Source organism: Eschrichtius robustus, chromosome 1 (assembly GCF_028021215.1).
Source record: "Eschrichtius robustus isolate mEscRob2 chromosome 1, mEscRob2.pri, whole genome shotgun sequence".
In the NCBI taxonomy this organism is placed as follows: domain Eukaryota; kingdom Metazoa; phylum Chordata; class Mammalia; order Artiodactyla; family Eschrichtiidae; genus Eschrichtius; species Eschrichtius robustus.
This window is the reverse complement of record NC_090824.1, coordinates 63,539,357-63,567,316: the sequence shown is the minus strand read 5'-3', so window position 1 is coordinate 63,567,316 and position 27,960 is coordinate 63,539,357. Positions and strand designations below refer to the sequence as shown.

General features: G+C 37.5%; 1 protein-coding gene and 1 non-coding gene across 4 annotated transcripts in view; one reads left to right on the top strand and one right to left on the bottom strand.

The window, feature by feature from the left end:
• PRORP (protein only RNase P catalytic subunit) overlaps positions 1–27,960 on the top strand; it is a 128,339-nt gene that overhangs the window by 29,078 nt on the left and 71,301 nt on the right. The window lies entirely within an intron of this gene.
• On the bottom strand, positions 27,721–27,855 carry LOC137752609 (small nucleolar RNA SNORA1). The gene has a single exon (XR_011071219.1). It is a non-coding gene; the product is annotated as a small nucleolar RNA SNORA1 (small nucleolar RNA).

Below are 27,960 nucleotides of genomic sequence, written 5' to 3'. Positions count from 1 at the left end.
GGAAACCAAATCATTTTTTATAAATTTGTATTTATGGGAAAAAGTATTTTGAGTTCTAAGTAACCGTTTTGTAAATGAATTTTTTTTTTTTTTTGCTTAGAAAATGCTTCCTCAGATTTCTGATTCAGTTTTTGTTTCACTGTTGACTAAAGGTATCAATTTTTATTGCCTTTTCATTTGTTCTCCCTAGAGGATAGAATAGTATAAATAAGACAAGATTAGAAACGATAGCACATGGGTACTGAAGGCTGACAGCTTACTTCTGAGGGAAGAGAAAACTGCCAATGTGAAAGAGCAGCTGCTGAGATGTTGAGAATAATGACAAAGGCCTCCTCCATTCTCTACAGCACCAGACGCCTGATCTTTATACAGATGCCCCTCTTGCATTCTTTCTTATCTCAGTAAATAGAACTTTCTTCTTCTGGTTATTCAGATATCAAAAATGGCAGTCAACCTTGACTCCCCTCTTTCCTTCATACCCCACCGCCAATCTACCAGAAAATCCTGTTGATTTACTTCAGGGTATATCTGACCACTTCTCATCACCTTTACTACTACCACTTTGTGATCCAAGGCACCATAATTTCTAGACAAGACAACTGCAGTAGCCTCCTAACTGTTCTCCCTGTTTCCCAGCACCCTGTTATCAGCCAGAGTGATCCTTTTCAGTCCATGTCAGATCACGTCACTCCCTTGCTTAAAACTCTCCAGTAGCTTTCCATCTCAGGCTGAAACACAGAATCTTTACAGTGACCTGTAAGGCCCTTCACAATCCTACCCCTGTTAGCCTCTTGGATCGTACTGTGTTCAGCCATACTGGACTCCTTGGTGTTTCTTGGTCCTACCAGATATGCTCGTGCCTCAGGACCTTTGCACTAGCTATTTCCTTTCCTCCAGATAGCTGTGTGATTATTCGTCTACCTGCTTCAGCTCTTTTCTTAAATATTTCATTCTTAGAACGGTTCTTCCTGACCACCCTATTTAAAATTGCATGTATACCCTCACCCAAGCACTCTCTGTTTTCTGTCCCTGATTTATTTTTCTCCATAGCACTTACCACCATCTGACATACTGTATATTTTATATGCTTTTATTATCTTGTCTCCATATTAGAATAGAAGCTCCATGAGAGTAGGAATTTTTGTCTGTTTGAACCCTGCAGTATTCCTATAATTTAGAACAGTGCTTGGCATAAAATGCTCAATTTGTTCAATTAATGAATAATAGTTGCCACTTATTAAATGCTTGCTATGTGTCAGGCAGCATGCTAGGGTCTTTGTTATTTCTGATCCTTTTGTTAATCCTACAAGGAAGGCAGAATCTCTTCTTTGCTAGGCCTCAGAGAGGTTAAGTGGCTTTGTCGAGCCAAATTGGTTAGTAGCAGAGCTAAGATTAGAACCCAAGTCTGTCTTTCTCCAAAATCTGAGTTCTGTTCGTTAAACTTCCCTATGTTCATAATGAAATACTGGGTCCCTAAGAAATGTAGTAAGATATCGTTTAGCGGTCTTCATTTGATAAAGTATGCAATGCATTTCTAACAACAGTTTCCATTTTGGATTATCTTCACTTTAAAAGATTAAAATGAAATAAAATTAGATGTCTAAAGGAACATGCCTTAGTTATCTGGAATGTTTACTTGTATGTAAAACACATTATTCCTCCAAAGTACAAGGTAGAAGGGAGTATACTTGTATTCTTGAAGAAGTCTAAGAGATCTTTTCAAATATTACTTCTGCTTCTTAATTTGTTTTAATGCTTTTTTTTCTAAAGCAAACATTTATATAAGGCTTATTATATGCTAGTCACTACTATAAGTACCTTACAACTATTAACTCATTTAACATCATCTTTATAGTAACCATGGGAAAGTTGCTTCAAGACTCTTGTTCTGACTGTTGCCAGGCAACCTAGTTATGTGTTAAGAAAAGTCAGATAAGGTCATCTTTTCCTAATGGGGGCAGAGATGAGGGCAGAGCCCTGAAGATAGTGCAGGGTAGAAGAGGAGGCTGTGATTTAGGTGACTGAAAGTGCAGAGTCTGTATCTAGCACAGTGTCAGTCTGGAAAGGAGGAAAGGGACATCAAATCATTGCTGACGTTTTGATAGTATGAAGCTGTTTAGACTACCTCAGTGCCTTTCCTTAATATCTTTTTTTAAATTAATTTTTACTGGAGTATAGTTGATTTACAATGTTGTGTTAGTTTCTGCTGTACAGCAAAGTGAATCAGTTATACATATACATATACGTATATCCACTCTTTTTTGGATTCTGTTCCCATATAGGTCATTACAGAGTATAAGTTGGTAGGTCTCAAGCAGAGCCCATGACACCTCCTTATTATCCAGCACTACTTGTTAGCTATAGGTTGAAGCTTAGCAAGTGGTTCTTCTCCCTCAGGATTTCAAGAAATAGGAAATAGAAGAGTTAAGAATTTGGTACATGAAAATATCAAACTTGAATCTGATCACCATCTAAAGCCAACTACTAATTTACAGGAAATATATGGGACATATCCAATATTATACCTCAAAGATACAATCATCAAATCCAAGCTAGGAAACTATAAGATAAACAACCTAGTTTTTCCCAATAAATCAATAGCAAGCAGAGAGAAAGAGAGCCAGAGAGAGGGAGAGGGAGAGGGAAAAGACCTATAGATCAAAAGCAATTTATGATTCATCAATCATTTGCAGTGTATGGACTGTATTGGGCCATTAATTCCTCATCTGAACAGTCAAAGAGATCTGAACATCAGTTGTTGGAGATGTTAAGAAATTATTGTTGGGACTTCCCTGGTGGCGCAGTGGTGAAGGATCTGCCTTCCAATGCAGGGGACGTGGGTTCGATCCCTGGTCAGGAACTAGATCCCACGTGCATGCTGCAACTAAGAGTTCTCATGTCGCAACTAAGGAGCCTGCTGGCTGCAACTAAGGAGCCCGCCTGCTGCATCTAAGACCTGGCACAACCAAAAATAAATTTTTTAAAAAAAGAAAAGAAATTATTGTTGTTTTTTTTTAGGTGTAATAATGCCAGTGAGTTGTGGGGTTTTTTTTGGCCGTGTTGGGTCTTCGTTGCTGCGCACGGGTTTTCTCTAGTTGTGGCGAGTGGGGGCTACTCTTGGTTGCGGTGCGTGGGGTGGGCTTCTCATTGCGGTGGCTTCTCTTGTGGAGCACAGGCTCTAGGCGCACGGGCTTCAGTAGTTTCAGCACTCGGGCTCAGAAGTTGCGGCACGTGGGCCCTAGAATGCACAGGCTTCAGTAGTTGTGGCATGTGGGCTCAGTAGTTGTGGCTTATGAGCTCTAGATCGCAGGCTCAGTAGTTGTGGCTCATGGGCTTGGTTGCTCCACGGCATGTGGGATCTTCCCGGACCAGGGATTGACCCCGTGTCACCTGCATTGGCAGGTAGATTCTTAACCACTGTGCCACCAGGGAAGTCCCGAGTTGTGTTTTAAAACTCTGTATTTTAGGGAATTCCCTGGCAGTCCAGTGGTTAGGACTCGGCTCTTTCACTGCCGAGGGCCAGGGTTCAATCCCTGGTCGGGGAACTAAGATCCCACAAGCCGCGTGGTGCGGCCAAAAAAAAAACCCCAAAACCATAAATATTTGAGAGCTACACACTGAAATATTTATGGATGAAATGATGTGATGGGTGAGATATGCTTCAAAAATAACTGGGAAATGGGGGATGGGGTAGGTGGGGTTACATATGAAGCAAGATTGGCCATGAGTTGATGAAGTTAGTTTATGGATTCATTGAGATTTGTTATTATATTATTCTGTCTACTTTTGTATATGTTTGAAATTTCCATTGTAAAAATCTTTTTTAGAAAACTGACATGTTAAATAAATGCTTATATACTTTCAGGATAGAAGTTATGAAGAGGGAGATTATAAAATAATGCATCCTTAGTGAATTTCATGCAGAGGCAACATCTTCCTGTAATATTTTTCCCCATACTCATTATAAAAGATGAAAGTAGTTTAGAAATGTAACCATAGAAAGTGAAAGTCCATTTCTTTAATCAAGTAGTATTTTAAAAAGACTGAAAATTGTCATGTCATTTGCACATGGTAACATATTTCTGTTTCCATTTATGAAATATGTGAGAGATGAAATTTAGATCAGAGCTGGAGAGAGATTTCCTACTGAACCACATTGTTTTTGCTTTGCAAAAGGGCTATTAATATTTGTTCTGGAGTTAAAAAAAAATCCTGTACATGTTATTCCATTATGTAGTGAAAACTATAGCTAAAGTGGCAATCTGGAATGCTCCAGTGTGCATCTACTCCAGCCGTTAGTGCAGACAGCAGCTCCCGATTGATTCTGGGTGGTTAGGCCTTCCATGAAGGGAAATTTGAACCTGAGAGCTTATACATCCTCAGCAGTGCTAATTGGGAGATCTGGAGGAAGGGGATTTCCACTCTTTGTAATAAGCTCTCCAGGCACATTTCCTCTTTGTTTTTGCATTTTCCTCAGCTGTGCAGCAGCTGCAGGGAAGTAAAATGTGACTTCCTGCACTTAGGAGTGCTGGCTTTTCTTTTGGAGACTTATAATTGAGAGAGTGGAATGTATATGGATTGAGCTACCTACACGATGATTTCAACACTAGTTTTTTTTTTTTAATAAATTTATTTATTTTTTATTTTTTTATTTTTGGCTGTGCTGGGTCTTTGGTTGCGGTGAGCAGGGGCTACTCTTCGTTGCGGTGCGCGGGCTTCTCGTTGCAGTGGCTTCTCTTGTTGCGGAGAATGGGCTCGCGGAGCACGGGCTCTGAGTGCACTGGCTCAGTAGTTGTGGCTTACGGACTCCAGAGTGCAGGCTCAGTAGTTGAGGCGCACGGGCTTAGTTGCTCCGTGGCATGTGGGATCTTCCTGGGCCAGGGCTTGAACCCGTGTCCCCTGCATTGGCAGGTGGAGTCTTAACCACTGTGCCACCAGGGAAGCCCCTAAACACTAGTTTTTTAAAAATGGGCTCCCTGCTTTTGTGCCAGTGGTAGATTTGCTCAGATGATTTGAATTAGCAGATAAACCCAGGCTTCTTCAAAGGCAGGCATCCCTCTTGGTGGACCATTGCTGTAATTAGCAATGTGATTCTTTGCAAGCTGACTGAAAAATGAAGAATGGCAAAATTACATTATGCTATATTAATAAAAATACTATATTTTCTTGGCAGATTCATGCCATATAGATGCTTATGTTTTGGGTTGACCTGATTATTTAACCTGTAAAACTCTCCAAAATGAGAAAAGTGAGCAGAAGGTATTTTTCAGGGAAATGAGATAAGGGCCTCATCAGGTATGTGCCCACATGCATTGTCACTGGGAAATGAAAAGAACTTAGTAAATGCTCAGGAGCTATTAAACATTAGGTGAAAGATGAAAGGCCTTATCATAAGTTAATACCTTTTCTGCAGTTGTTGTCAATATCTCATGACCTAATAACTGTGATTCATTTTTTCAAAATATATTTGGGGGCTTGCACTACGTTTAAAGATGGGCCAGGCCTTTGGAGATAGAAAGTGTTGAAGTGACCTCTTCCCAGGTTGCTCACTATTGTGTGGATGATATAAGGTTTCTGGGCCTGCAGAGAAACACCATATGATTATTAGAAAGCAAGAACTGATTATTATTAATTTTAAACGTTTATAATTTTATTTTATTTTTCCAGTTTCACTGAGGTATAATGGACATATAACAGTGTATTAGTTTAAGGTGTAACAACATAAATGATATGCTCTCTGTAAGGAACTGATTACTGTTAAGTACGAAAATAACCAGACGAACTGCTTCCAGAACTAGCAGAGCCGAATGATCAGATCCAAAGCACAGCGTTCATTGTCCCTGACTATTAGCAGTGTTATCAGTGAAGCTAAACTAGTATTTAAGTCCAAATGTGTTTCTTGTTACTGTGTTCCAACTCAATATTGAGTTTTACTCCAGTAAAACTTTTAAAGTAGAATACCCCTGTGAGTAAAGGAACGATAATGGATTTGTGGGGGAGAGGAAAGGACCATAACTCTTCCTTTCCTTGCTTTATGATTAATCCTTGGTTTTCAGGTTTTGTTCCATGGGATTCTGAACCCCCAGAAATGTTGGTAACATTTTGTGTAAATATGCGTGCAGTGTTTCAGGTGGGTTATGGACTAGCAGGTAGATAACCACACATACATCCAGGGTAAAATTAGATAATTCCTAGTTTATATAACTAAGAATGCTGGAATGTATCAGAAAGTGGCCAGATAGAGAAGAAGCACGTGTGGTATACTTCAGCGTGCTTTCCCTAGGCCCCTGGAGCCCCCAGTGGGGCTGACTAGACAGCAACAGTGTCCACTCAAGGTAAGCTCTCTATCTTAATTCATGTTGCATCACAGACCTTTTATACTTAGGCTGACACCACTGTTCACAAAGATTTATGCCACAATCTTTGTGCCTCTTTTATGAATATTGGGCTTTCCTGGACTCCACGTCCTCTCCTCACCAGAGGAAACCCATTTTCCTGCAGTGAGGGCGTATATTTTTCTCCTGGAAGAGGACCCAGAGCTTTTATGAGTGACCTGGATGGGATTTCTTCCTCAGCTTTAGTTCCTTCTTGTCCAAGTGACTCCCAGATTGTTTTCTGCTTGTGAGACATTTCTATGTGAATATGCCATTATGAATCCAAATTCAATGTGTCAGAGATCAAATTCTTCATAAATGCTTCTTTTCTAGCCTCCGATCACACACTGTTGAGTTTCCTTTTGTGACTTCCCCTTTGCCACCCAGACTGAGGAGATTAAAACTGATTTTGACTCCTCTCGTATCCTTAACCTTTGTGTCAAATCTGTTAATAACCCTATTGTGTGGCACTTCTCATATCTGCTTCTGCTCCGTTCCCACTACTTCTATCTTGTCTAGGCCTTGTAGCATCTAAACCTCAATGTCTGTGTTACCTCCTAACTGGTTTTCTTGTGTCTATACTCTTCCTTCCATCTTTTTTTTTTTTTTTTTAATACTCTTGCTAAATCAATCTTTTTAAAACCCTGGTTTAATCATATTATTCCCTTGCCCAAAAAACTTCTGCAGTTTTCCATTCCTACCCTGACAGTAACTCCTTCTCCACAGTTTTGCTACAACCTACTTTTCAAGCCTCATCTCTTACTACTGTTCTTTACAAACGCAGGCTTCACCCGGAGCTGGCTACTCAGTGGCTCTGGACTGCATTGCTGTTTTCTTCCTCTGCTTTTTCCCTTCATCTAAAATGTACAGGAGTACATTCCTATCCCTCTTTGAGAAACAGGGCACCCAACTTTGTATTCTCCGCAATGTTTGGCATCCAGTAGGTGTGCAATAAGTATTATTTATGTATTAAATCATCCAAGGTTTATATTTCTCATGTGATAGTTACTATTTATTTAATTATACCTTTTAATCATTACAATAACTTTGAAGGAAGGAGTATTTTATATACGTTACAGAGAGGAAACTGAGGCTCAGAGAAGTTCATTAACTCGCCAAAGCCACGCAGTTTAAGTCACGAAGCCAGGATTCAAACCCCGATCTTTGGATTCAGTTACACATGCTGTTTACGCTATACCAGTAATTCTACTTCCCTTTTAGTCTGGTGTATGTCTTTTGAGGGTGGAAGAGTGCTTAATACTTAATACTTACTTGCTTAATTAATGGCAGCACAAGAAAAGGTGTTCAGACATGAATTAGCAGTAATTGCTAGCAGGAATAATGAAACACATGCAAACTGTGTCAAAGTTCACAGGAAAATAGAATTTCCCTTAATCTCTTTTATTACTGGTGGGATGACTCATCTTCCAGTTGTACATTGCTGTTAAGTTATTTGATATTTGTATAAGTTAGACATGGGAGGGAAAACCACTGATGAGATGTACAAGACACGTCATTTGAGCTTGTGACTGTTCCCGGGATATCCCCAAGATTTCTACCTGTCTTCTTGCCTCTTCCATTTACTGTTTGACCCTTTCACCTTCTGAGTTTCTTTCAGAGTAAAATCACTTACCGTTTTTTCCCTGCCCTCCATGTGGACAGCTTCCGTAGGCTACTTTCTTACTACTGCAATGCACAAAGATTTACTATATGCTTATTTAACATAAGTCAGACTTAGTGTTGTTTAACTTAAGCACTAGAAATTCCAGGATTTAAATTTTTCCCTTCTCTATTCTTCCTCTTCTATTCTTGATTTTTTTTTTCTTTAAAAGAGGATGAAAAGATAGCTCAAACCATTTTCTTTTTAAATTAGCAATAAAATTGAGTATAGATGATAGTAAATTCTGCTTCATGGCTGTGAGAAAATTTTAAACTTTGGTGGCTTTAGCAGATACAACTGAAAAAGTGTTGTTCCTGCTTTATAAACAAAATAAATAGCTCATTCAGCTCAAAGAAGTGATGAGTTAAATAGGAGTCAGAAATAGAGGTTGTATGTTTTTTATGTAGTCATTAACTTGGTCTTTTTTTCCCCTCTGCATCTCAGTTTTCTCACAGGATTGTTTTGAGGATCCAATCCAAAGATATATGCATGTTGTAAAGTGTAGAGTAATCTGCAAGGATGCACTACAGGCAATCCCCAGCAGAGAACACTTTATCTATGAATCATCTATACATACATGTGTACTGCAGGGGCAGTGGATCTAGCTTTTCTGAAGGGGATGGGCTGAATGGTCTCTTTGGCCTTTGAATCAGAATACATGGGAACAAGTGACATGTAGACATGCTTTTCTTACACATATGGAGGCAGTTGGGTTATTACTACTTTAGGGATTCAAACATTCTGCCACCATATGAAGACAGAAACCCATTTGTTAGTCAAGGAACAGGAAACAGGCAAAGTTATTTTCCTGGTATCCTGTTTTAAAACCCAAAGAGTTAGAGATGGTGACAAACTGTTGGTAGAACGTGTACTGTTACCTGCTTACCAAAGCACATGGGGAGGAGGCTTTTGTAGTATAGACTATTTATAGTCAGCTCATTTAATTTTATTGAGTCCTTACAAAAGCCCTTTGAAGTAGGTAGCCCCACTTTACACCGAGGCCCAGAAAAGTGAAGTGACTTGACCAAAGTCATATCAGCTAGTGAATGGCCCAGCAGAGAATATGCAAACCCAAATCGGCTTATCACTGCCAGTCCAGGCTCCTTTAGCATCCTCACAGCTGCTTTGAGGGCTCCTGTATGTACCTGAGGAGGATGATAATAAAATTGTATCCAAAGTTATTGTTAAAGGAAACATTTTGAATTTGGTCACTTTTTCAGGGTGAACAATGAAACATCTGTAAAGACTCTTCAAAAGAGCCATGGGCAACCCTCCATAATTGCTTTTCTCTGGAAATCTTTTTGAGGAGTTTGAGTTAAGTTTTGTCTATGTATAGTGCTCAGTTTTTCTACAAGACTTTTCTCTCCCTTATTTGAAAAATAAGCGTTTACTTTCTGATTTTGGGGGGAAAAGACTTCCAGTGAATTTTATCTGTGCCATACTTTTATTTTCTTTTGTTTTGGGATCATCCAGTGAAAGGACTTAAATATTTTGCGTGTTTGCTTCCAAGGACGGGGAGAAGTTAGGCACTAAGTTGGTGTTTTAGAGCCGGTTCCTGGTTGGTTGTGAAGCGTAGGGGATTTCCAGGGTGTGTAAGCATGGATGAACTCCTTGAACTGAAAGCAGAATTAAAAAAAAAAAAAGTGGTTAACAGCATTTCTGGGTTTCCAGGATCCAAGCCATGTTATTGCCTTTCCTTGCCTGATTTGTTCCTTTCTAATTTTGGAGCAAGATTCTATGATGAAAAATATATTGTCTTTTTGCCTTTCTTTTAGCTCTTCTCTGTGTCTGTCAGGATATGATATGAAAGGGAAGGGGAGTGGGATTAAAAAGAATATAGCTTTTTGTTCTACCTCTTAGTTTAATTTCTAAACTATCTTTTTATTTTTTTAATTTTTATTAGAGTATAGTTGATTTACAATGTTGTGTTACTTTCAGGTATGCAGCAAAGTGCATCAGTTATACATATAATTTCTAAACTATCTTTACCTGAATAAGATCTATTTCCCCAAAGTCCAGGCAAGATTTAAGAAGTAACTTTATCCTGTGAGTAAATATATTCTGCCTGGGGTATTTAGTAGGAAAATCTACTTGGAAATATACCTGGCTGCTAAGAGAACATGTCTTTAACTCGTGATTCTAGATGGTTGAGAATTCTTTAGTGAAACTTTTTCAGTCTTTTATGTAATTGATACTGGGCTATCATTTTGTATTTCAAGACAAAAATAGGTTATCTTCTTCCTCCTTCCCCCTGCTCCTCTCTCCTCTGCCTCCTCTCTTTTTTCTCTTTCAAGCTGTATAGTTTTCCATCCTGTCGAATGACCATAATTTAATTACTTGTTCAGTCTTCTGTTAATAGATATTTAGGTTGTTTCAGATTTTTACTACTACAAAAATGCAACAGTGAATCACCTTAGACATTTGTAATTTCTCACATATTCTAACACAGTTGTAAGATTCCTGCAGATTGACTTGCTAGGGCAGTGGAGATGTATCAATTTTGATTGGCCTTCATGGAAAATTTATCAGTATACACACATACTGATCAGCAAAGTATGAGAAGTCTTGTTTCTCCACACCCTTGTGTTCCAGTGTGTCATCAAACATTTTGATCTTTGCCTATCTGAAGAGAAAAATGGAACCTCGGTATAAGGTTAGTTTACCATTTTCTTAATGGGTAAGTCAGGCATCTTTCCATAGCTTTAAAAGCCACCTGTATTTCTTTTCTGCAAAGTGCTTGCTTCTGTCTTGCCCATTTTTCACTTGAGTTATTGAGGTTTTTTAATTGATTTGTAGCAGCTCTTTATTTGAAAAATTGTGATTTGAATTTCAACTTTTTGAGGCTTTTTCCTTATGCACATTTTAAAATAGACAAATATATCAAACTTTTCTTTTATGGCTCCTGGGTTTCATACTTAGAAAGGCCTTTTCCTTTACAAGATTATTTAAGAATGAATAAACACAAATACAAGCCTCCTTTTGCCCCCTACTACTTTTGTTGTTTTTCCTTTACATTTTTGATCCATTTGGAATTTTTTCTGGTATAAATGTGGTAGGGTTCCAACTTGATTTTTTTTCTTTCCTTCAGTTAATTACCTGGTTATGTCAACACCATTTATTTAACAACCCATCTTTTCTCCCACTAGTTTGGGATGCCACTTTCATCAAATATCAAATTCCCATATATATTTGGGTCTGCTTCTGGACTTTCTATTCTCATCCATTAATCTGTGCACATGACCACACTGTATTGACTATTGTAGTTTTGTAACATGTCTTAATATGTGGTAGAGCTAATCCTTAGAACTGGGGTTTTGGCTCTTTCTTTATAAACTGTCAAGGGTAAATATTATAGGCCTATGATAAAATATATTAATAATGTTCCCTGGGGCAAAATCGTGTTTTGTATATATGACAGTCCCATTACCAGTGTCTTTTAAACATTTTTGACCACAACTCAAGTACAAAATACATTCTATGTAACAACCCATTTTATAACTGACAGAAACATTTACATGCTCTTGCTACATGTGTTGGACTGCATTTTAATGTTAACTTATTTAATCATAACCTCAAAAATGCTGGTTGCGACCTATTAAATTGATTTCATGACCCAGTAATTGGTTGTGACCTGCAGTTGAAAAAATACCTCAGTCGATTTCTATTTCAGTGAAATCCCAATAGTCCTTATTAGTCTTTTTTGGAGTGGGGAGCAGGAGAAGGAGGGTTATCTCTCCCTAAATAAACTAGGGAGACTACATCAAAGCAAGTAGGATTTCTCAACAAAAGAATTCATGAACGGCATTTGCATTTCTCTCCCATTTTGCAAGTACCTTGTAAGGAAGGGCAGTATTCTTGATTGGCATGCCTTCTTAAAAACATAGGCCACAGCTTATTAATGTGTACTGTTCAGGAAAAGGAAAAACTGTTACAAGGCAGGTGCCAGGAGGTTCAGGTCCATGTGAGGACTCTTCTACCATCTTCAAACAGAGTTGTTTTGTTGTCTTCTGGCTTTTAGGGTTCCCAGCTTGGTTATTGTTGCTCTGTTCCACTATACCTCAGGTGAGAACATGGATTTCTAGTTTTCCAATCCAAGTCTACCACTTATTAGTTATGTGATTTACTTGGCTTCTCTGTACTTTAGTCTCCTAATCTGTTAAGTGGGGAAAATGATAATATTGATACCATTGATAGGGGAATAAAAGAGTTAATATATGGAAAGCACTTAGAATTCTTGTTTTTCTGTATTTTTTTGATCTACATAGCACATGGAAAGCACTGTAAGTATCTTTGTGTTATTATTATTATTTGGCCTGGATGTTTATAGGATTTTTTTCTTCAACTTCAGAATTTAAAGTTTTGTGGGAAGAGGACTAGGTGAATTTTTTCATTAAGTTTCCCAGAATCTCATGAGTCCTTAAAGACATATTTTTGTCTTAGGAAATTTAAAAAAAATTATTAGTTCTCATCTTTTTGTTCTGATTTATTCCTGAGAACACCCTTATGAGGCTTAAGTTGGATTTCTGTTCTCTGTCCTTCATATCTGTAATGTTCTTTCTCTTATCTTTTTGTTCTTTTCCTCTTCATTCTAATAGAACTTTTCTAAGTTTGTGCTGCATTTCACAAAATCCATGTTCTTGTGTACTACTTCCAATCTCTAATGCTTTCAATGAAGATTTTAATTCTGTTGCATTTTGTTTTTTCTTGCATTTCTGTTTTATTTTTGCCAGATACCTTTGCATCTGTTGCCATTCTCTCCCTAAAGCTCATTGCTCTTTCTTTACAGATACAACTGAACTTGTCCTCTTACATTAAGAGGACAATAATACAATTTGTCCTCTGCCTATCCCTTGAGTTTTTGGTGTTTCCCAGGGCTCTGGGTTCCCACAGCTTCCTTCCTCTTTTCCTACTCAGTCCACTCCCCCTGTTCATTTTCACCCGCTCCTCTGTATGCCTCTCTACCACCTGTATGCCAGTGACTCACAGATCTGTATAGCTCCAGTCCTCGCATTCTCACTGAACCCCAAACTTCCTATTGGGCATCTTCCTGAGTAACATTCTTTCAGTGACAGGATAAGAGTGGTAAACTATTTTATTCTTTGTCTGAAAATGTTTACTTGAATGGTAGGTTAACTATAGAGAATTTAGTATTTTCCCTCAACACTGTGAAGATAGTGTTCCATTGTCTTCTGGCCTCTGTTTTAGTCACTGTTGAAAAGTTTGCTTTTGGTCCAATCTTTGTTCCATCTCCATCCACCTTGTTGCTCTTAAGATTTTTTTTTCACTTCTGTTGTTACATTATGATGGGTATGTATGAATGTATTTATTTTTCCTGCTTGGGATTCACTGAGCTTCCTGAATCCAAGGTTGCATGTCTTGAATCAATTCTGAATAATTCTCAGGCCTTATATCTTCAAATATTGCTTCTCCTGAAATTCCTATTAGACTTTTGTTGGGTTCTTTCACTCTCTCCTCCATGTCACTTACTCTCTCTTTCATATATTTCATCTCTTTATCTCTCTGAATTGCATTCTGGGTAACATCTTCAGATCTATCTTCTAGTTCACTATTTCTCACCTGAGATGTGTCTGTTCTCTCTACCCATTTGTTGAGGGGTTTTCCCGTAATGTTTCAATAATTTACAGAGCATAAAATTGACCCATTTTAGGTGTACAGTTCAGTGGCTGAGTAAATCTATCACTTGTCTGACCATCACCACAATTCAGTTTTAGAATACCTCTGTCACCCCAAAAAGTTTCATCATGTCCTTTTGAGGTCAGTCCCTACTCCTACTCCCAACTCCAGTCACCACTGACCTGCTCTCTGTCTCTTTTGCCTTTATTAAAAATTTTGTATAAATAGAATCATATAATCTGTAATTTTTTTGGTTTATCTTTCACTTAACATAATCTTTGTTTTTGCAATATATTAGATTTAGTTTTAAACATACTGTTTTTTTTTTGTATGCCCACAAAATTTTTATTTATTTATTTATTTATTTTTGGCTGTGTTGGGTCTTCGTTTCTGTGCGAGTGCTTTCTCTAGTTGCGGCAAGCGGGAGCCACTCTTCATCGTGGTTCGCAGGCCTCTCACTATCGCGGCCTCTCTTGTTGAGGAGCAGGGGCTCCAGATGCGCAGGCTCAGTAGTTGTGGCTCACGGGCCTAGTTGCTCCGTGGCATGTGGGATCTTCCCAGACCAGGGCTCAAACCGGTGTCCCCTGCATTGGCAGGCAGATTCTCAACCACTGCGCCACCAGGGAAGCCCTAAACATAATGTTTTTGAGTTCATGTTGTTACATGTATCAGCAGTTCCTTTTCATTGCTGAGTAGTATTCCAGTAGATGAATATATCACAATTTATTTATTCACCAGCTCATGGACATTTGGGCTTATGTCCATTTAATTCCATTTATTTTGGAATTTTAATTTTAGAACTTCTCTTTGAAATTTTTCTCTTCATTTTTTCATGGTCTCTGTATTTTCTTAAGTTCAGATTCTTCTTTTATGTTTTAGTTATTTTTATGTACTTATTTTATATTTTCTCTTAGATTTTTCTGTTATCTTTTATCCTGAGTTCTTTGGGCTCTAACGCTTCTGTTATGTCAGAGGACTCTCACACATGGTGGATTATTTACTCTGTTTTACAAGTTTTAATTGGTGAGGTCGGTTTTAGAGGGGCTTGCTTTTTCTATGACAACTCTTTTGTTGTCTGGATTGTTGATAGTATCTCTCCAGAGAAGTTTTGTGCTTGCTTGTGCCAAATGTCCAAGAGATATTACTGGACCAGAACCAGTTTTTACGTAATTTTTCAGTGGAACATGATGATTTGTGTCATATAGTTTAACTAAATTTGTGCTTCACACTTAGTTAAGATACAAGCCTGGAGTTTCTATTTCTTTCTTTTCTTTTATTATTATTATTATTATATTTTTGGCTGCGCCACACGGCATGCGAAATCTTAGTTCCCCGATGGAGGACCGAACCTGTGCCCCCTGCAGTGGAAGTATGGAGCCCTAACCACTGGACCACCAGGGAATTCCTGGAGTTTCTATTTCTTAAGAGATTTTTTTTTCCTACTTAGACCCCTGGTAGGGATAGAGAAGCTGGTGTATTTTGTTTGGACATCAATGTGCTCATTTGTAAAGGTTCTTCTTTTACTGTGGATTTCACTTCCAGTTTCCCCCCTCATTTGGGCCCAAGGTTTAATAGGTCTCCAGTTCCCCTGGGGGTATCAAAAGCCAAACCCCTGTTTGCTGATACCCAGTCCATTTCTGTTTTTTTTTTTAAATGTGTTTTTCTTTTTTTTTTTTAATATTTTATTTTATTTATTTATTTTAAATTTTATTTATTTATTTATTTTTATTTTTATTTATTTTTTAAAATTTTATTTATTTATTTATTTAATTTATTTAATTTATTTATTTTTGGCTGTGTTGGGTCTTCGTTTCTGTGCAAGGGCTTTCTCTAGTTGCGGCAAGCGGGGGCCACTCTTCATCGCGTCGTGCGGGCCTCTCACTATCGCGGCCTCTCTTGTTGCGGAGCACAGGCTCCAGACGCACAGGCTCAGTAGTTGTGGCTCACGGGCCTAGTTGCTCCGCGGCATGTGGGATCTTCCCAGACCAGGGCTCGAACCCATGTCCCCTGCAGTGACAGGCAGATTCTCAACCACTGCGCCACCAGGGAAGCCCCATTTCTGTTTTTTGCTTTCTTCCTGGACAACATTAACATCAACTCTTATCCTTACCATTCTGATTTTCAGATCTGGCTTCATCTCTGGCAATTAGAGATTTATTTCACTTCCTTTCTTAAAAGTTCACCGAATATTAAGTATTTTTGTCATATTTTATCCAGCCTTTTTAGATATTCCTAGGAGGAAGTGTTTTTTGTTTGTTTTTTCATCTTACTGGAATCCGAAAATTCACATAAAATTATAAGTATTTTTAAATAGGGTTCTACATGATAGTAATTATAATTACTGAATGAAAAAAAATCTAAAATATAACTTGCTATTAAATGAGTATAAACTTTCTAAAATTGTTAGTTATGAAGTTGCTGTGACATTTTCCAGACCTGTGACTTCATTTTTCCCAGGCTAAGTTAAGGCAGTCATGCTAGTGTTCTTCCTATTGAGGATTTATTTGGATCGCATGGTTTAAAGAAGGCACATGAAGAAATTTGGCCATTTGATGCAAAGATGCATTTTTTTACTGTTGTTCCCATGTTTAGAACAGTGCTTCTAACCAAAATAACTGGTATTCCCCTGTTTTTCCATATCCACTGTGACTAAAGCCAGTTGTTTTGATATTCCGTTTCTTCTAATGTTTGGAAAATATTATCTGATGTTTCAGTACATTGGATATAATTGACATGTTAAGATCACTGCTTCTTTTATGAAATACAGTTTTGAGTATATGTTATTGTAGTCCTCCTGGTTCCCCCTAGTTGCTATTCTAGAGTAGGAAATTAAACAAAATAAATGAGAGAGATCTGTTTTTAATTTTTTGTGAAATTTGTATCAAAGTCTAAGAATAGAAGTAAACTGTCATAAACATATAGATCATCATCCCCAAAATTTGAAAAAATTTAAGCTCTTCTAAGTGGAAAGCTAAAAAAGAAGTTAGTGTCTCTTTGCATATCATTTGTTGAGAAAAATCAGTTGCTTAACCTGTTTGTTTTCTCATCCATAGTGTAGAAGAAATAATAAATAGAAGAGTCAAGTTAATACTGCCACGTATGTCGTGAGAGTTATTTATAGTTATGAAGGCAGCTTTTTGACGGTAGGAGCTGGAGTCACCTCCATTCTAGATCTCACGTATCAAGTGTAGTGTGTAAGGGCCATTCTTTTATTTCTCTTTCTTGCTATTCATCTTTGGATCTTTCTGCTACTCATTTGTGATTAGGTGACAACCACAAGTCAACAAATATCAGTTCTACTTCATTGTTTCTAATAAGAGGTTGGATAAGACAGGGGTCTGCAACCCCTGGGCCACGGACCCCTGTTAGGAACTAGGCTGCGCAGCAGGAGGTGAGCGGCGGGTGAGCAAGCAAAGCTTCATCTGCTGCTCCCCATCACTCCCATTACCACCTGAACCATCCCTCCCCACCCCACACCCCATCCGTGGAAAAATTGTCCTCCATGAAACCAGTCCCTGGTGCCAGAAAGGCTGGGGACTGCCAGCCGATAAGATAAAGAATTTAAACTTTTGATTAGCTGTTTTAGAATTGTTTTTACATTTATTTACTCTTTTCCATGTTGTAGCAATAAGCAAGAGTTTTTTTTTTTAAAATTTAAGCTCGAACTATAATTACATAAAGACTTTATACTTATTCTTTGAGTTTCCAAATTGCCTAGTTGTTAATCCTCAAACATGCCAAGCTCTTGGGTGTTTCTTTTTTTTTTTTTTAATAAATTAATTTATTTGTTTTTGGCTGTGTTGGGTCTTCGTTGCTGCACGCGGGCTTTTTCTAGTTGCAGTGAGCGGGGACTACTCTTCGTTGTGGTGCGCGGGCTTCTCATTGCGGTGGCTTCTCTTATTGCGGAGCACAGGCTCTAGGAGCATGGGCCTCAGTAGTTGTGGCTCGTGGGTTCTAGAGCGCAGGCTCAGTAGTTGTGGCGCAACAGGCTTAATTGCTCTGCGGCATGTGGGATCTTCCCGGCTCAGGGCTTGAACCTGTGTCCCCTGCATTGGCAGGCAGATTCTTAACCACTGCGCCACCAGGGAAGCCCTCTTTGGTGTTTCTTAAGGGCCTTCATGGTTCTTTCCTCTGCCTAGAGGGCACTTCCCCCAGAGGGAGCATGGTTTACTCCCTCACTTTATTCAGGTCTTTGTTCAAAAGTCACCTCATTAGAAAGGCCTTCACCAAATCTAAAATAGAGAGGGACTAGGGAAGGTGATGCTAATACCCTGCCTGGCTTAATTTTTCTTCAAGGCACTTTTCTCTACATAAATTAAGTATTTGTTACCTTGGTATTGCTTGTTTCCTTGGCTAATATAAATTCCTTGAGGGCAGGAAATGTTTTCACTTTTCTGTTCCTAGGAATAAGAACATTATTTTGCACATACATTTGGTACTTAATGAAAATCTGTTGACTCACTGACCAAGTGAAAGTATTATGAATTTGTGGCCTAAGGGTGAGATCTAGCCCATATTAGATTTTTGTTTGAGCGTCTTTGTGTTTTACTCTTTTAAAAAGTTATTTCACATGTTTCAAAATGCCAGATTTTTAAATTTTCTTTTGAAAATCAAATCTGCTAACCCTGGGTCTTTATTTTTGCTAACCCTGGGTCTTTATTTGTGTGTGGCAACAATTATCTGGACCGAGCACTGGGCTGTTTCCTTTATAAGGGACCTGCATTCTCCAGTTTGGTCATAGCCGTCACCTCCTTCTGTCGAATCTTGGACAATGAGATCTGAGTATTTGCTAATTATCGTTTTGCCTGCTCTTATGTTTTCTTAGACTTGGCCTGTTTTGCCTGTTTATATCACCTGCCTGGTCCCTGTAGTCATCTGAGTTTACAACTTCTTTTGTACAGTTTTTATAATTCCTATGCAGTTAAACTTCTCAGATTTAAACTTAAAAGTATAAAATGAGTTAAGACGATTGAAGTTGTGACAGTTATTGAAGGAGATATATGTTGAATTTATAAAACCTGTATGTTACGAAAATGAAGAACTCCCTTTAGACCAGTGAGCACATGAAAAGATGCTCAACATCATTAGTCATTAGGGAAATGTACATCAAAACTGCAGGGAGATACCTCTTCACACCCACAAGCATGACTATAATAAAAAAGACATACAATAACAAGTTTTGGTTGAGGATGTGGAGAAATTGGAACCTTCATACATTGCAGTTGGGAATGTAAAATGGTGCGGCTACTTTGGAAAACAGTCTGGCAGTTCCTCAATGAGCTAAACAGAATTATCACATTTGGTAACTTGACAGTTTCATTCCTAGATATATATACCCAAGAGAAATGAAAACACACATCCATGCAGAACTTGTACACAAATGTTCATAGCAGCATTTTTCATAATAGCCCCAAGGTGGAATTAACCCAAATGTTCATCCATTAATGAATAAGTAAATAAATATGGTATATCCATACAGTGAAATATTACTTGGCAATAAAAAAGAATGAAGTACTGATACATGGTAAACATGGTTAAACCTTGAAAATATTATGCTGAGGGAACTTCCCTGGTGGCGCAGTGGATAAGACTCCACGCTTCCAATGCAGGGGACCCGGGTTCGATCCCTGGTCAGGGAACTGGATCCCACATGCATGCCACAAATAAGAGTTCTCATGCCACAGCTAAGGAGCCTGCGTGCTGCAACTAAGACCCAGTGCAACCAAATAAATACATAAATAAATATTCTTTAAAAAAGAAAGAAAATATGCTGAATGAAAGAAGTCAGTCATAGAATACTACATATTTGTACAATTCAGTTTATCTGAAATGTCCAGAATAGGTAAATCTATAGAAACAAAGTAGATTGATTAGTGGTTGCTGTGTGGTAGGTGGGGGAATGAGGATTGACTGCTAATGAGAATAGAGTTGTTTCTTTTTTTCTGTCAATGCTGCATGGCTTGCAGGATCTTAGCTCCCCAACCAGGGGTTAAACCTGGGCCCTCGGCAGTGAAAGCGCAGAGAGTACTAACCACTGAACCTCCAGGGAATTCCTGGAGTTTTTCTAGGAGGGACAGAATATTCTAAAATTAGATGATGGTGATGTGGCACAATCTGTGAATTGTACATTTCAAACTAGTGAAGTGTGTGGTATATGAATTATGTCTCCATAAAATTATTTTTTTTAAATTAGAACTTCTTTTATTAATAGCCAAGAAACAAATGATCAAAAGGTTGGTGGATTTTCATACCCCAGATCATAAGCCAGTCTGCAATCAAGTACAACTCTGGCAGTAGCCCTAGAAAGAAATAATTGTTCTTTGCTTAAATTTACCATCCATTAAAACAGCTAAGCCTGCATATTTGTATTGCCCTATGCCATAGTTAGTGTGCTGTCTCAGTAGGTCAACTCTTTCTTTTTCACGCCTTCTCAGCGTGGTCTATTCAAGGGCTTTTGTGTGCAATGACATAAATTTGTTTAGTTCGGAAAGTGAGCATCTTGGGGACCCACCGGAAGTATTACAAAGCAGTAAAAGTATTACTCCCTGACTAGTAACATATTTACTAAGCAGAGCTTTAGTAATGGGGAAAAAAAAACAACAACCCAACCTCTTGGATTTTTCTGTTTGTCTATTAGAAGACCTGGATTGGGAGGATAATCTTTGGATGAGATTATATTTTACACATCCTGTGATTGCACAGAGGTTCCTGAAACTCACCTTTGAAACAAAACTTCTCCAGTATACCCTCTTCCATTCTGTGGTTTTAAGGGATTTCCAAGAGTGGTTAACATAGAATATCAGAACTGGAAGGGGATTTTATAAGTTATCTATTTAGTTTAACTCTTCATTTTTACAGATGTCCATTTTCCCAGTAATACTGAAATACCTTAGTTTGTCATTACTCCTGAAGTGAATATAATGGGTACCAAGAGCAGCACCAAGATGATAAGTTGGAAGTATAATGGGAAATCTTTTTAATGTTAATTATTAGTGAAACCTGAATTTTAGAAATTTAATGCACTCGTTTTCCTTGGTTCGTTCAGACTGAAACAAGAAATGGTCATGTTGTATGTGAACTGTTTTAATTTCCTTGATAGTTTTATTTCCATTTATAAAAAATAGTATTCCCATTCCAACTAATATTTAGTTAGTTTTGATATGAATTGGAACTTTCTAAACATTGTATAGGAAATATATTTGAGCAGAGAAATTTTAAAACAAAGTGTTCTGCTGAGTAGAAGGGAAAGAGGATAGTCCCGCACAACTGCAGTTGGCAGGGATAGAAAAGCTAAAGAAGTCAAGTGACATATGAAAGCATGCATATGGACCAATGGTTATCTTAAAGGTGAAATATTTATTACTACTAGGATTTTCTTCCTTTTGTTTTTTAATCAGCTTTATTAAGGTATAGTTTACATATAATAAAATTTGCCAGTGTACAATTCAGTGAGTTTTGACAAATACATGCAGTTGTGTCATAACCTCTATAATCAGGATATGGGACCAAGTATATCATCCCCCAAAAGTTCCCTTGTATTCACTGCAGTCAGTTCCCTCTCCCTCCTTCCTGGAACCATTAATCTGCTTTCCGTTCATATAGTTTTGCCTTAAATTTCATATAAATGAAATCATACAGTATGTATTAGCCTTTTATGTCTGCCGTTTTTTTTATTTAGCATAATACTTTTGAAATCCATTCATGTGTTTGTGTGTATCAGTAGTTTCTTTTTATTGATGAATAGTATAACATTGTCTGGATATACCACATTTTGTTCCATTCATTCACCAGTTGATGGACACTTGAATTGTTTCCAGTTTGGGACAATTACAAATAAAGCCATTATTAACATTCACATACAAGTCTCTGTGTGGATGCATGTTTTCATTTCTCTTCTTTCAATACCTAAAGGTGGAATTGTTGAGATATAGGATAAATGTGTGCTTAACCTTATAAGAAACTGCCCAATTGTTTTCCATAGTGTGGTTGCATTTTGCATCCCATTAGCAATATTTAAAAGTTCCAATTGCTCCACATACTTATTATGGTCAGTCTTTTAAATTTTAATCATTCTGGTGGGTGGATAATGATTTCTCAGTGGTTTTAAATTTGCATTTCCCTAATGACTAATCATGTTGAGTGTCTGATCATGTGCTTATTGGCCTAAAGGGGGTTCTTCCTCTTTGTAATTTTGATACAATGATATTATCTAATCCGCAGTTGATACTCAGTCACAATTGTCACTTGTCACAATAATGTCCTTTGTAAGTTTCTCCTTCCCCCAGATCCAATCCAGGATTACACATTGGGTTTAGTTGTCATGTTTCTTTGGTCTCTTTTCATCTGCAACAAAAATCCCAGTTTTCTTTGTCTTTCTTGGACCTTGATTTTTTTTTGAAAACTATAGACCTAGTGTTTTGTAGAATGTCTCTCCGTTTGGGTTCACCTGATATTTCCTTATGATTAGATTCAGACTATGCATTTTTGGCAAGAATATCACAAAAATGCTGTTGTATCCTTGTCAGAGGCATCGTATCAGGAGGCACACTGTGTGAATATTGGTGAGGACTGTGTTGCCCAAGAAATTTTTGTCTATCCTGATGTTATGCAGAATTCCTTTTCTTCTAGGTTTGGCTCTTAGGTTTAGATTTCATAGTTTTGGCTTTTGGGTTTAGACTTATGATCTATAACAAAATAATTTTTGAGTGTGATGTGAGATAGAGATGGGGGTTCATTTTTTTCTCCAACATTTTCCCTTGTTAGTTTTCTTACTTTTCTGTTTCTCTGATTCGACTCTTTATTATTATTATTACTTTCTTGAAATTGATTTGCTCTTCTTTTTCTAGCTTAAAGTGAAAACTTGGATCAGTGATTTTAGACCTTTCTTCTTTTCATGTAATCATTTAAAGCTAAGTATTGCTCTAATGCAGGCATGAATTTTGATATTTAATATTTTACTGTCACTTAATTCAAAATATTTTCTAATTTCCTGTGTAATTTTCTTTTAACCCATAAGTTATTTAGAAGTATTATTCAGAAATACTTGGAACTTTTCTAGATATCTTACTGCTGTTGGCTTTCTGTAGTCATTGCACCAATTTGCATTCCCACCAACAGTGTACAAGGGTTCACTTTTGTGTGTGTGTGTGTGTATGTTAGAGTAATCAGCAAACATACTCTTTCAGATTTTAATATTTCTAAATGTATTGAGACTCATTTTATGGCCTAGAGCTGTGGTTTGTCTTGGTGTTCCACGTGTACTTAAAAGGAAGAAATATTCTGCCATTGTTGGATATATTGTCCTTTAGATATCAATCAAGTCAAAGTGGTTAATAGTAGTTTAGGTCTTCTCTATCCTTGCTGATTTTTATCTACTTGTTCTGTCAGTTATGGAGAGAAAAGTGTTGAAATTGCCATCTATGATTATAGACATTTATGTTCCTCCTTTCACTTCTGTCAAGTTTTGCTTCATGTATTTCGAAGCTCTGTTCTTATTTATGAATATGATTTCCCCATATATTGATTTTGTTGTCATTACAAAGTGTACCTTTTTATTTTTTGTAATACTCGTTTTCTTAAAATCTATTTTGTCTAAAATTAGTGTTGCCACTCCGACTTTCTTAAGCATACTGATGCATGATATGTATTTTCTTCCTACTTTTCACTTTCAGCTTATCCATATCTTTATATTTAAAGTACATCTCTTATAAACAGCATTTTTGATAGGGTTGAATTCAAATATTTTAAACAAATGGGACTCCATCAAACTAAAAGGCTTTTGCACAGCAAAGGAAACTGATGACTTAATGAAAATGCTGCCTACTGAATGAGAGAAGATATTTGCAAACGATATATCAGATAAGGGGTTAATATCCAAAATATACAAAGAACTCATACACCTTAACATTAAAAAAACAAACAACCCAATTAAAAAGTGGGCAGAGGACCTGAATAGACGTTTTGCCAAAGAAGACATACAGATGTCCAACAGGCACATGAAAAGATGCTCAATGTCACTATCACCAGAGAATTGAAAACAAAAACCACAATGAGATATCACCTCGCACCTGCTGGAATGGTTATTATCGAAAAGATAACAAATAACAAGAGCTAGTGAGTATGTGGAGAAAAGTGAACCCTTCTACACTGTTTGTGGGAATGTGAATTGGTGCAGCCACTATAGAAGACAGTGTGGAAGTTCCTCAAAAACTAAAACTAGAACTACCATATGATGCGGCATTTCCACTCCTGGGTATTTATCCAAAGAAAATGAAAACACTAATTTGAAATGATATATGCACACCAGTGTTCACAGCAGCATTTTACAATTGCCAAGACATGGAAGCAACCTAAGTGCCCATCAACAGATGAATAGATAAAGAAGATGTGGCATGCATGTGTATATATATATGTATATATCACAACAGAATATTAGTCATAAAAAAGAATGAAATTTTTTCATTTGCAACAGCATGGATGTACCTAAAGGGTATTATGCTAAGTGACATAAGTCAGACAGAAAGACAAGTACTCTATGATTTTACTTTTATATGGAATCTAACAAACAAAACAAATGAACAAACATAACAAAATAGAAACAGAGTCATAGATACAGAGAACAAACAGGTGGTTGCTAGAGGGGATGAGTGCGGGGGCTGAGAGGAATAGGTTGAGGGAGATTTAAGAGGTACAGACTTCCCAGTTACAAAATAAATGAGTCACAGGTATTAAAAGTACAGTGTGGGGAATGTAGTCAATAATATTGTAACATCTTTCTATGGTGGCAGATAGTAACTAGACTTATCGTGGTGATAATTTTGAAACATATAGAAATATCAAATCGCTATGTTGTGCATGAAGAACTAACATACAGTTGTAGGTCAGCTGTACTTCAAAAACAAACAAGCAAACAAATTCACAGAAAAAGAGATCAGATTTGTGGTTATCAGAGGCAGGAGGTGGAGGAAGGGCAAATTGGATGACGTTAGTCCAAAGGCACAAATTTCCAGTTATTTAGATAAATAAGTACTAGAGATATGATGTATAACCTGATAAATATAATTAACCCTGCTGTGTGTCAAATTTAAGAGTTGTTAAGAGAGTAAACCCTAAGAGTTCTTGTCACAAGAGAAAATTATTTTTTTCTTTTTTAAAACATTTTGTGTATATTAAGGTGATGAATGTTCATTAAAGTTATTGTGGTAATCATTTCATAATGTATGTAAGTCAAATCATTATGCTGTACGCCTTAAACTTATACAGGGCTGTATGTCAATTATATCGCAATAAAATTGGAAGAAAAAACAAAGTATGTCTCTTATAAACAGCATTTTTTTTGTTTTCTTTGTTTTTTTTTTTTTAAACAGCATTTTTGATAGGGTTGAACTTAAATATTTTATTTTGCTATTGTTTTATGTTTATCCAAAAAAATTTTGTTTGGTTCCTCTGTTCCTACTTTCATGTTCTTTTGGGTTAATCGAATTTTTTTTCAATTAATTAATTAATTTATTATTTTTGGCTGTGTTGGGTCTTCGTTTCTGTTCGAGGGCTTTCTCTAGTTGCGGCGAGCGGGGGCCACTCTTCATCGCGGTGCGCGGGCCTCTCACTGTCGCGGCTTCTCTTGCTGCGGAGCACAGGTTCCAGACGCACAGGCTCAGTAGTTGTGGCTTACGGGCCCAGTTGCTCCGCGGCATGTGGGATCTTCCCAGACCAGGGCTCGAACCCGTGTCCCCTGCATTGGCAGGCAGACTCCCAACCACTGTGCCACCAGGGAAGCCCGTGGGTTAATCAAATTTTTAAAAATATTTCATTGAATTCTTCTGTTGGCTTTTTATCTGTGCCTTTTCTGTATTATTTTTAAATATATGAGTTGGGATTATAATATGAATCTTCAACCTAGTCCACTTAGAGTTTAGGTTATACCATTTCACATAAAATGTAGGAACCTTGTAGCAGTAGAATTCCATTTACCAAACACTTCCTGGTTTTTGTGCTATTGTTGTCATATATATCACACCTGCATGTTTGATTTATCTTTGATTTATCCTGCTTTGTATTTTCTTTGTATTTATCCTGCTTTGAGTTTGCTCTGCTTCTTAGATAAGTTATATTTTTCATCAAATTTTGGCCATTATTCAGATTCCCTTTTCTATTTTCTCCTTTCCTCTCCATGACACATTTAGACTTTTTAGACTTTTAGACTCCAATGACACATATGTTGGTCTGTTTGGTATTGTTCTACAGGTTACTAAGGCTTTATTTATCTTTTTCTTTCGATCTTTTTTCCTTCAGTTGCATAATTTCTGTCGCTCCGTCATTTGTGTTCACTGACTCTTACTTCTCCCATCCCTAATCTGCTGTAATGTCCACCCTGTGAATATTTTATTCCACATGTGTGCTTTTTGGCTCTAGAATGTTCATTTTTATAGTTTCCATTTTCGGTTTTTTCCTTTCTTTCCATTCATTATAACTATATTTTCCTTTAAATTCTTAAATCTATTTATAGTAGCTACTTTAAATTTCTTGCCTGCTAACTCCAGCATCTGGACCTGGATTGATTTCTGTTGACTTTCTTTTCTCTTGACTGTGGGTCACATTTTCCTATTTCCTCTCATGTTTATTACTTTTTAAGTTGTATGTTGGACATTGTGAGGGGCATGTTGCAAAGGCTCTGGATTCCATTATCTTCCTCTGGAGGTTATTGATTTTCTGCTTTACCAGACTGGTAAACTTGGTTAGACTTAGACTCCAGACTCTGCCACTCTTGCAGTGGATAATAATTGAAATCTTTGTTCGGGTCTTTTAAGTCTTTCATCTGTTGTTTTTTTTGCTGGGCTCCTTGGAGTCTCCTCCACGCATGTACAGATCAAGAGTTAGCCAAGGATTTGGGCAGATTTATACACAGATTTTTGCAGTTCCCTCTTTTCTAGCATTCTTTCTGTAACTTCCCAGCCTCTCTGGCAGCCTCAAACTCTTCTGATTTCTCAAACCAGTCAGTCTGTGGCTTTCTGCTTGATTTCCAGCTGCCCCTGCCAACCATGCTGACTAGAGAGTGACCTCTGGCAAAAAGCCACATACAGGCAAATTTCTCCTGCTGCAGTTCACTTATTATCTGGTTATCCGTAAATAGATAACAAACCACCCCAAATGTAGTGGCATTAAACAGAAACAGTCACCTATTATTATTATTATGATTATATCATCTCATGGTTCTAGGGTTTGACTAAACTGAGTTGTGTGATTTTTGCTTGGTCCTTCAACTGTTGTAATCAAATGAAGGCTAAGGTCATCTTGAAATCTCCCTCACTCTCGTAGATCTGATGGTTGATGTTGGCTTTTGGCTGGGACTCAGTTCGACTGTCAGGTAGAACACCTGTACATGACCCATGACCTCTGCCTGGGTTTTTAATGATGGTTGGGTTCAGAGAGCAGGCATCCTAAGAGGGAGAGCCAGATGGAAGCTGTATTGCCTTTTAATACCCAGTCTTGGAAGCCACATAGTGTCACTTCTGCCACACTCATTCATTGAGGCAGTCACAAAGAAAAGCCTCTATTCAAGTGAAGGGAGTTAGACTCTACGTTTTGAGGGGGGAGGAGTGTCAAAGAATTTTCAGACATGTTTTAAAACCATCAAACCTTCTTTCAAATGTTGTGTGCCCTCCAATTTCTGCTTGCTTTTGGTCATTCTCTAGTACCTTCAAATAGTTATTTCTTTATATAGAAAATATTATATTATCTGGTAATCCGTTATGGACTACTCCGTCATTGCCAGGAGTGGAACTCCCTCTCCTCCTTTTCTTCCATCCATAGCACTCATCACATTTGACATTTAATATATTAACTTGTTTATTTTGTGTCTCCTCCCATTAAAATGCAAGCTCCATTAGTTGGGGTTTTGTCTCTTTGGTAACTGCTGGGCATACAGTAGGTGCTCAACAAATTTTTTTTCCCCAGAAGTTAAATATAGCAAGTACATTGCTATTTATTCCTTCATCTTTTCTAATGTTGAAAAGCCTTGTTATATCCAATTTTTACTTATGAGCCTAGCAAAAAATATGTTACATGTTTCATTGTCACCACTGCAATAAAATTACAGTGATGGAAGCAAAACCTGTGTTCTCAATGTAGCCACATTAACAATTTACGGACACCATGAACAACAGTGCCCATTTTCAATAGAATGAGGCTTTCAACAAATGTTTGTTGAATGAATGAATGAATTTTCAACTCTTCAAAATAGCCATAAGTAACCAAATCCTCTTGATGACAAGAGAGGAGTACAAGTTATAGAGT